Source organism: Calonectris borealis, chromosome 7 (genome assembly GCF_964195595.1).
Source record: "Calonectris borealis chromosome 7, bCalBor7.hap1.2, whole genome shotgun sequence".
NCBI classification, from domain to species: Eukaryota; Metazoa; Chordata; class Aves; order Procellariiformes; family Procellariidae; genus Calonectris; species Calonectris borealis.
In genome coordinates this window covers 18,513,465-18,524,657 of record NC_134318.1, presented here as the reverse complement: position 1 = coordinate 18,524,657, position 11,193 = coordinate 18,513,465, and positions in this window count along the sequence as shown.

The following is an 11,193-nucleotide window of genomic DNA, read 5'->3' as shown; positions in this document are numbered from 1 at the left end:
CGTATGAAGGTTAAATTAGAAACTCTGTGTATGAACACCAAACTGGCAAATTATTGCTTTGGCCTTAGACAGCATCCACTATGGGTAAGAGATGAACCATGTTAGCAGGGCAGGTGGGAGAAATTTCCAACAATTCCTCATATGCCATTCCTGACCTGTGAGAAAACAGAGGGTTTATGTTATCAGGGCTCTCTAAATAAATTAAACCGAAGATAAAACAATTTAAGATCTTTACTTAATGCGTTTATGTGTGGCCTCTTGTTTCAGGCTCAATCTGCCTGGTGACAATTAGCTAGGACAAGAGGCACCAGAGAGCAGGTCTTTATGGAGAATTCCAAGGAATTTTGTGCTTCCTTGGAGACAGCATTGTTCAGGGGTGTTTCCCAGCAGTGTGGTGGTGCATTCCTCCCCCCCTCTTTTTCTCTGGGTTACGCTACGATCTCAGAACCTTCTGTTAAGCTTTAGCCATTGTGTATGAGTTGGGTGGTTAAGCGTCCCTTGGCCGTACCAAGCACTCTTGCATGGCTAAGGTGGGGAACAACACTGATTGTACCAGGGACACTAGCTACATGATCAAGGTAGGGAACAGAAACAAGAGATAATTCGTCATCTCTGACAGCTCTGAAGCTCTCCCCACCTGGATCATAGCTCAAGTGGAACAATACCATTGTTACCGTAAAACAATACCATAATTACTACCCTGGACCACCTCGGATAGTAGCCAAAATGGAAATTTACTGATGACTAAAGCCAATCATCTTGCAAACTTATAAACAGCGGTACCAAGTGAGACCCGTTGAGCTCTCCTGGACTGCAGCGGGCTGCATCCAGAACCTCCCTCTGAGTGGGACGCCTCTCAGGGTCCGCAAACTCGAATTTGCGATACTCGGAGGATCCCCGAGATTTTGGGCTGGGACACTCCTTGGGGCTCAACTCTTCGCCCGTTGGGAAATGCCAAAACATTTGACGTGAGTATTTCACGGGACTCGAGGGGAATTTTAACAGGCATACCTTTATAAATTAACTAACTCTAGGCCTTTCATTAAGCTTTGGTACCATATTCATATGCATATATATATGTGTGTGTGTATTGATAAATCTAGATCTTTTGCACGCTTACAGTTATAATCTGTAGTTACATATATATGTATTGATTGATCTAGATCTTTTGCGCGCTTACAGTTATCTGTAGTTATTGATTGATCTAGATCTTTTTGCACGCTTACAGTTATAATCTGTAGTTATATATATATGTATAAATTGATCTAGATCTTTTTGCGCGCTTATCTATATAGTTATTAACAAGGACAACCTGTAGTTAAGTTGTTTTAATCTTTGTAGTATTTGTAGCAACTTGACTAATTCTTTGTGCAAGCTGTCAAATTGATCCATGTTTAAGCATTGTAAGACTCTAAGTTGCTGCTAAAAAACCCTTAAACCTTTAGTCATAAACTGTTGCCCAGGTCTGAGACTAAGGGTAGATCCAGCCGCACCTAGGTTCCCTTTTGAGAAGGAGTTTAGAAAACAAAGGGATCTACTCTGAACCTCGTGGCCCAACGGGAGGTCCTCCCTATCCCTTTCTGTATTAGACATAAACCGTTGTCCAAGTCTGAGACTAAGATTGGCTCCAGTTTGATCTCTTCTGAACGTTGTGACTCAACGGGAGGGTCTCCCTTTCATCTTTTACCTTTTACCTTTTATCCTTTTATCTTTGAACCCTTTTACTCCTAATCTCTGTACAAATCATTCCAACACAATTCTAATACGATTTTCCCCCTGTGTAACTTAATCCATGTAATAAGTAATAGGGTGAACCTTGCCATCAAATTCTGTTAAGTCACGTTTCTATAAATTTCTGTTAAAATCACCCTTTGCAAATACCTTGCCAGTGATTCTTTATGCAGCCTTAAAACCACCCATTCGTGACAAGCAGGTCTGTATGGAAAACTTTTAATTAGTTCTCAGCAATATGATGACACATACTGGGAAGAAAGAAGGACTTATATGATAATACTGCATTCTGGGTCAGAAAAAACCCTTACCACGCTGTGGTTTCTGGAAACGCCCAGAAAACTGCTGCAACTCCAACTGCCTGCTTTATTCCTGATGAAACAGGTGTGAAAAAATTAGGTTAGAAGGCAAACCAACTCAGGCAAAAAATGAAATAAATAAAATAAAGTTACAAAACAAAAGGAAAACCAAGACAGTCTCTTCACATTACAATTGTAGGTCAGTTTAAGAAAAAAAAATTACCCCCAAAAATTCTTGCTGACTGATAGCAAAGTAATGGTCATGACAACTTTGGAGAAACCTGTTCTACCCACCTTTCAGAACACAACTGGGAGTTATTTCTGGCAGAGGGGAGTCTATGCTAGAAAGAGAAAAGAGCTGATTCCAACTTTTATACAATAGCATGAGTGAAATTGGACTTCTGGGAAGGAAGGATCTGTGGTCATGGACATAAATTAACACAAAAGGTGTAAATTAAGCACAAGCAGAATGCAAAATTAAGACTTCATAAAAATTATTGCATAAATAATCTGGCTTGAAAGTAAGAGTATTAAACAACAAAAAAACCACCTTATTATGTCCTAGTACTTCCTCATTACTGCAGCTGAAAACAGGTTTAGAAAGTGAAGAAAGTATTAAGTTAACAAAGAACTAAATTGTGTCACTAGTCTGAAGAAGATACATGGAAGCATCTATTTATTTGAAGAAATAAATTTTTTACAAAGACTGAGAATGAAACAGGTCTTCATATAATGTGAAGGTCTTGTCATCTGGCAAGACACAATATAATACGAATGAATACTGCCAGACTGACTGCTCCATTTGCATCATCCATCTACAGTTTATCTCCAGTTTTCTTTTCATATAACTATGTTTTAAAGATGACCTCATCCTAAGCAGTCACTCTTTATCTCCCCAGCTTCCCAGCCACAGACTTCATATGTATTTAATCCTTACTTCTTAAAAAAAACCCCAAACACCACAATTCCCTCCTCCTTATCCCAAAGCAAGGCCTAGCAAGTGAGCTGCATTGTTCCCTTCCTCCCTCCCTCCTCTGCAATCACCTTTTACTAAACCCACACTCTAAGCTTCATATTTTCGGCTGCTTACATACAATGGTCCCTAACTTAGGTGACTTCTACCGAAAGCGACTCCCAGACTCTAACAGGATCCCAGTCCCTGCTCCAGGGACCTACAACTAATTTTTCACTCTGTGTTGCTAGTTTCTGTTTTATCTCTTCCTTATCAAGTGACTGAATCTCCTTGCTGTTCGATAGCCTGTGTGAAATGACAAACTAATTTCATTTTTTATATATATATACACATACACACACATATATATATGTCCCAGTGGGCATATCTATGGTCCACCTTGTTCTGGTTTACCCAGCAATCAGGAAACAAGTACTGAATGCTGTTTGAAATTTGTTTCCATTGCTGAAGAGGGTAATGGGAACTGGAGGGGTGTCAATCTTTCTGCTGTCTCCTACCTATGACAACTTTAAGATAAATAATCAAAAAAAAAAATCAACAAAGCAACAAAACACTAGATGGTCACTGCAGTTTGCAGTGCACTGTATTTAAATGTACACAGCCCCTTCGTACCTCTGTAAAATTCCCCACCCAATGACCCAGTTTCATGGAAGCATTACGGTCCCCTGGCCCATAATCATGGTCTAGGAGCAACATTTGATTCACAGTACTGATTTTCAAGTTAGGCTGCTCAGATACGCTTACAATCAATAAACGACAAGGCCACCAGCACAAGAAAACAAAGCACACTAACATACAGTTGGTAATTCACATTATATACACCATTCAAATGGCAGTACATTAAATGGCTGTAGAAGAACGTTTCCTTTTCACTATCCAAACACTTAAACTGAAGAATGGGGTTTGAAAACTTTTTTTCTTTTCAATTTCTTTTCTTTTCTTTATTTATTAAAAAAATCTGTTAAAAATAATTGGCCTTTCTTTCTCCCCAAAGAAGTTTTTTTTTTCTTTTTTTTTTTTTTTTGTGGGGGTGTGTGTGAAAGAGAGCTGGTTATTTTGTTTGATTGTCTATTTCTTATATTAAAAAAAAAAACGTGAAAACGTGCACTATGGTGAAGTCTCAACCATCCGCCCAAGCAGCCATTTCAGGAAATGTTTCCATTGGAAAAGTTGGTAAAATATGACAATATTCCTAAACCTCGTTTTTCCTCTGAAGCATTACTTAACCCTCAGGCAATAAATTTAATCACTGTGGTGAGAAATGGACCCTTTTAGTAAGGCTTTTAACTACACATCTTAATGAAACCTAAACAAATGGTGTCCCTGCCACTATGCTGGTTGCATATGTGTTTATGTATACTATGAGAACAAAATAAATATTTTTCATACTTAGAGATTTATTGTTCTATGGTAATTTCCAAACAGCACTGGAATATAAACAGACAATTCTTTCTTTTTAAGAACTGCAGTTTGCCGGCTTTCTTCTGTACGTGACTAATGACCACCATGAGGGCTTCACAGAAGATTGGTTTGTTACTAGATCCAGAAAACATGTGATTTTGCCTGCAAGGACAGTGTGTGCATTTTAAGGTACGTTTATCTTTATTTGACTTGTTTATTTGTTTGTTTGTTTGTTTTCTTTAAAGACAACTCACATCTCTGACCTCTGACACTGGCTAACCCATGCTGGAGGCTGTGGAAATGGAAATTTCCTACATCCAAGAGTTCATTTTGCATTAGTTAAATCCCTGCATGCTACTCTTGTCCCCCCTCCTTTCTAATTCTAGTGGATTTTGTGCTTTATAAAATCAAGCTGTTTCAAATATGAATAAATCTGTATGTCAAACCCACCTTCTTCCCCACAAATACAAATCTGAATATGAATGTCAGGACCCATGCACATGCCTAGTTTCTGTATGAGAGCATTCTGCCTATCTGGGGAAGTGATTTGACTTCTCTGTATTGCATTAGACCACTGTCATTAACGACAGAGGTGTCATTTTGATGTGATCTGTGAGGCAGTAGAAGCTTTGAAGTTGAAAGATAGAATAGACATGGATAAATTGTGCTCTGAGTATGCTGCTATTGCACCATTATTGCTGGCAATTATTTCACCAAGTGACACATCTGATAAAAAGTCTTCTGCCTTGCTATGGAAAGAAACCACAGTTCGCTGAAGCACATGGTAGATCTGTTGATTTTAAAGCCTGACAAAAAGCTCATTAGTTTTGGCCTGATCTTTCTGCACCAATCTTGAAATCTTTTGTATTGTTCCACCCTGCCCTTGTGTTTTCAGTTGGTTTCCTTTTCCGAGATAGCACTTTTGCTTTTCTGTTTTAATGTTTGGCCATTTGTGCTCTCTTCTCCATACCGCTTTCCCCAACACACCCCTTCCTAATGATGTTCTTCATATGCCTCCCCCTTCTCTCACCCCTTCCTTAACTGTCCTGAACAATGTTTATCTCTTTGTTGGTCTCATAAAGTGGGGTTTTTACAACTTTTTTTTTAATCTGCAGAGCATGTGAAATCTAACTTCTCCAAATAAATAGCAGCAGATTCCAGGTAATGAAATTTCAGGTTAGTTTTAAGTTAAACATGGAATACAGATTTGTTCCTTCAGCTATGCCCCATCGGCTAAATTCCCATGGGAATTTATTTATATTGATTCCTTGGATGATGATATGGAGACGTGATGAAGAAAAGGGAAGAGGAGCATGCAGACAGGAATCTTTTAAATAAAAAATATATAATAAATACTAATAAATAATATAATAAATAAAAATAATAAATAAATAATATAATTTAAAATAAAGAAAAAGCCAGTGGCTGTATAGCAAAAGTGGATGTATAGAGGATGAATTGTATGTACATTAGAAAGGAGTTCCTTGTCACATTAAAGGATTCTGGGCAAATTTCTCAAAAGCACAAGTTTTGAGGAACAGAGGAGTGGAAAGTACAGAGGTATCATAGGTTTTAGAGGTTCTTCCTATTTCTAAGCTGAAAAACAACTTTGTTATAACACAAGCTCATGTTCTGTGCTTCAATTACATTTTCCTGAATAAGTGAGCTGTAAAAGAAGGTGGCCTCAAGCCATCCACCTTACAAAAAGGACTTTCATCACAGTGCATCAGAACTGGTCTTCCATAAAGGGGTCACAGAGTATGTGGCATAGATTCATTCCACCTAAACTCAAGTGTCTCAGATATCCAGTTACATTGGGCTCCCTTCATAGACAATCAGAACTGATAGTCTTCTTCAGAAGGCAGTTTATGTTAAATAACTGCTGTTTGCTGGGATAACCATGGTCCACATGCTAAAGTTATTATGAAATAAGACAATGGTAGAGTCCATGGAAAGCAACCACAGCTTTGGAGCATGCTCTGTGAGACTTGGACACAGCAATAGGTCACTGTCCAACAACATAAAATTTACCAGGATTGTGCTACTCAGTCTGGAGGATTTAAATCTTCAAAGTCTGACAGACAATATTATTTTTGCTCTAAATTAATGGTCTCAGTCTAATCCTTATAATTATGTCTTCCCTATGGCATTTATAGCCAAGGGACAGGTGATTTAACTGGCTGGAGAGTCTCAGTCCCACTAGGAACAGGCCTGTAGGTCAGAGGTGTATTAATGAGAGAACTGCTGGAGGATGATGAGCTGATCCTGCAGCCTCCAACAGCACTGAATTGATTACAAGGGACTCTATAGAAAAAATGGTTCAGCTAATAACTATGCAAATCATACTGCAGATACAGCTATTATCATGACTGCAAGCACTTTTGTTGTTTGTTTTGGAGGGGGCCAGGGAGGTTGCATCAAAGCCCAGGCCACATATAAACTTTCCAGTGGTCACGGTGTAGCACACTATAATGTTTGAAAGGGGCAATAGGAATAAAGTTTACATCCATTTCTTCCAGGATTCATATCCTGTGCCAGCTGAGGTGGAAAAGGTCCTGTTTTGTAGAGGGCTTCTCTGATTAGTATTCTTTAGGTATATCCTACTGGTAGGAAGTATTAATACAAGTATTAAAACTACCACATACAACTAAGCTACATGTTATAGGGGATAAAACTAAGCATGTTCTACTGCTAGTAGTTGGTACTATTTGCATTAGAAAAGCACGTTGTGGTTAGGCATGTCATACTCCGGCCCTTTTCATTCGGAAAGGGATCTCCAGGTGTATTTTGGATATTTCTAACAAAGGTGGATGAAACGCATAGTTTATAACAAGTACAGGTCTTCACAGTGTTTATAGAGACAGTTTTGATTTGTTAGTTGCAAGCAAAGGGCGTGAGGCTGGTAATTGACTTGAACAAAGAATGTAAACTAGAAAGGACAATAATCCTTTACTTACTTACTTAGAGCTTCTCCTGCACCTGGCAAGCAGTTGGTTTCATCCTGGGCAAAGCAATGCTTTTCAGTGAGATTCGAGATGTCAAAGAAGCATTACAAAGCCCAGCCTGCTGATTTCCCTACAAAGCACCCTGCAGGCATTCAAGCACACATTAACAGAACTATTTCTTGAAAGTCCAGCTACGACAAATTGAATCAAATGGCTGTAAGGAGTTTCATTGCATGATGCTATGATCTTCCCTGCAAATTCTTTGGACAGAGTCCAAGTACGAGAAAACATCTGGAGAACCTAAAGTGAGGAAGTAATGTATCCTTGCAGAAACTCATGCAACGCTGCAGGGAAAGATGAATGCTGAAGCAATCGGTGAATTTAAAAGGGTTTCTTTGTCACACTTGCCATCCATGCAAACAACTGAGTTACCCAGCTACCCAAACCTCTACCCAGCTCCAAATCCCCTCTCCAGCTCCACTGTCAGATGTAATTTTCTACACACCTAAACATCTCTTCTTCTTCTCCTTCCAGGTTTCCCAGTCAGGCGATGAGTTTTTAAATAATTTGATAATTTTAATAAATTGTTTAGATTTGATTCTGTAAAATGGTGTTTCTCAAGAAGTAATTCATCAGCGTGGGAGACTATATGGTAGCCTAACCTGATGACTTTCTGTGTTTTCCTAAATTCCACTATATCTTGCACATTTTTATTATTTCTCCATTGCAGCAATGTCTGTATAGAGGATGATGACAGCATGGGAGTTTGCATTATCTGACTAGAATATTGCAGAAGAAGCAATGAAGTTTGCACGTTATGAAAAGACAGAGTAGGGATGGCTGATCATGTGCAGTGGGGGGATAGGAAATGACTTTTATAGCACACTTCAGAAAGTATCATAAGGAAAAGTTGTCATTGAAGTGAGCGCTTCCTCAGTGCAAAAATATTATACATGTGCAAATCATGGCCTTTCTTGGCTTTAACTGGTATCACCAAAGTTATCTTTGAAGTAAAGGAACCAGTCCTGTTTCCATCAATCCCAAACATTAAACCACTATGGTATTGGCTTTTAAAAAAGCTTTGCATTCGAGCTGGAGGCCTGGGGTAGAGGGCTACCTAATTCAGCCTGAAGACATGGATTATGCACCCTACATGTAAAGTCTTTGGTCCATGATAAAACCAACATTTACTGATTTGTTTTGCACTGTCCCTTGTGATAAACACATTTCAAAATATATATCGTATTGTATCTGATATCTAACTAGAAGAGTTTGCTGGATAACACTTGAATGAGTGCACTGAAAAAAATAGGTATGTTTACAGTTTCTCAACAATCAGAATTTTCAATTACAATATATTATTTTACAAGACTTTACTGTGGTTTGATTTGCAAAACTCTGTGGAGAGTCTAAGAAGACAAAGATGTTGGAAATAAAGAGTTTCTTCTTCCAAGCAGGCAAAGAAAGTGGAAACTGAATAAAGTCATAAAAAGAAGTGCTTTGGAGTGTTCATCTCTCTCCAACACATCCACTGGGACACTTTGAACTCACTCTTCCACTGACTGTAAGATGTTTTTGACAGAGACTGAAAGTGTCTGGTTACTGGACACTAGTGTCTACTTGCTGGAAATAAATGAGAAAGTAAAAACAGGCAAACTGCTCCCAGAGGTAGAGGAAAATTTTTGCATAATGGATGTTCTGAAAAGAAGTTATAATAATATATACATGTTTTCAGGCCTGGGGGGAGGGGAAGGGGAGTGTTTTCTAAAGAGGTCAGTCAAGTACATATAGCCAGAAGTCATGCTTAGGACCTAGCTTAGCTGCAGAAACACTACATACTTCAGGTCCTCATGGCTAGATAACTAAAGTTTTTTTCTGACCTAACCAAGACTGCACAAAATCTTTGCTGATGAAATCTGCCTATGTTATTTCCCACTTTGTTATGTTTGGATATGGTTTAGTTATTTGTCCCTGCTCTTCTTTCCCCATTTTCTTTCACAGCTAGAGGTTATTAGATACATAGTGCCTATTTGGAAGGCTAGGTCTTTGTGCTAGCTTAGGAAACAGCCAGGCACAGTGAACTCGCTGTATAAAAGAGTAAAGATCACATAGAACCATTACAGAAAACAAAGAAAGCAATTGACTTAATAAATGCCAGCGTATTTGCCAGTTGCATTTTAAGAATAAGCACTGGCTTCAGAAATTGAGTTCCTCCTTAGCAGGAAGCTATGAGACAGATAAGCGACAGAGGATAGACATGAGACTATCACGTTCTATATTTTCTCGTTTTGGCCCCCTTGATGGGGATAGTAACAGGTTTCCATCCCCTGTCAGTCACCATTATTGAAGAGGATGAGGAGGGAGGGAAGAGCCAGGATCAAACCCTGCATAGTTTTGTCAGATACTCACCATGAATGCACAACTCCTTTTCATCCGATACACTGTAAAGATTTTCTCACTTGATTTCACTCACTCACATTTGTAACTTATCTATCTCCTTAGGATGTAATTACATGATAAATTCTCTCTAGTAGCAAATCCAGGTTAAGAAGGTGCAGGTCCCAGCCATACAGCCTTTCCCCAGACTCGCCAGATGTGGTTATACACAAGAGAGCCAGCAAACAGCGAGTCAGGTAGTAAGCAGACCAAGCAAAGGGCCCTGAGAAACCATGCTGTTGATTTGGGCTCAAAGCCTCCCTCCTTCCACCCACCCTATGCCCTGAGCAAGATGCATATGGGTAAGGGCGTGCCTCACATCCCAGCTTGCTTAGGACAGTTCTGAGGACACTGTAGGTTTTTTGTCCTTCTGGCCCGCAGTCACTTATCGCTTGCACTGTAGGACAACAGAGGCCCCACTGAATATGAGTAGCAGGATTTGCTCGCGTCCTTTGTCTGCCTGGCACACAGCTTTTGAGGCAATAACACGTCAAGCTTTCTGTGGCTATTCAGGTGCTTTATTGCAAGTTATATCACAGCTCTTATATACTTCTAGAAAAGAATAAGGTGGCAGGAACTGCTGAAACATCTTCTATTTCAATGGTAAGTTACATTACTTCTATCTTCCTCCTCATCCTTTTTTTTTTTTTTTTTTTTTTTTTTTTTTCCTCACCAACCTGTTCACATCATAGAGGTTTTTAGAGTGGCTTCGTGTTCCTGTTTGGAATAGGACCTCCTTGCAGCCAAATACTGCGGCATTGGCAGTCAGTCTAGTCCCAAGACATTCAAGTCCCTCACACTCACCAGTTACTCACTGCCTTCTCCGGTTAGTCTTCTAGTATAAGTGTAGGACTTGGTAGTCTGGCTCTGCATTACATGATCGCTGCATGCCAAAGCGCACTTCACCATTAAGGTCCTCGCAGTTATCTAGATGAGCCAGCTGTGCTGTTAAACTGAGCCTCCCTCACTGCGCCCTTCCCCTGCCCCAGCTTGCTTTCCAAAGGGGAAAAATTCTTTAGTCAAGTTACAGGTGTGCTAAACAGCCATTTATTTGAAAGATACCTATATTTATTGTATCTATGTTTATGTACATATAGATAGATAGACATATATGTGTGTCTGTCTGTAAAAAAAATGTACTACCCTTTTTAGGCCAGAATGACTCACCTTTACATAAAAGCAGAGTACAGATTCCAGTGCCCTCTACCAAAAACTTTTGCTACAAAAAGCTCAGTGCTGTGATCCCTAAAATGTATTACAGAGGAAGAGTGATCAAAAGTGTCCTCATGGTAAGGCTTAACTGCGTGACTAAAAGGGAACCTGTTGGCTCTAGGTGACTCCAGGAGGTAAACTGCAGCCTACAGTGCAGGTGGTGGACTATCTGTCACCTACTATAACGCTCAATAAT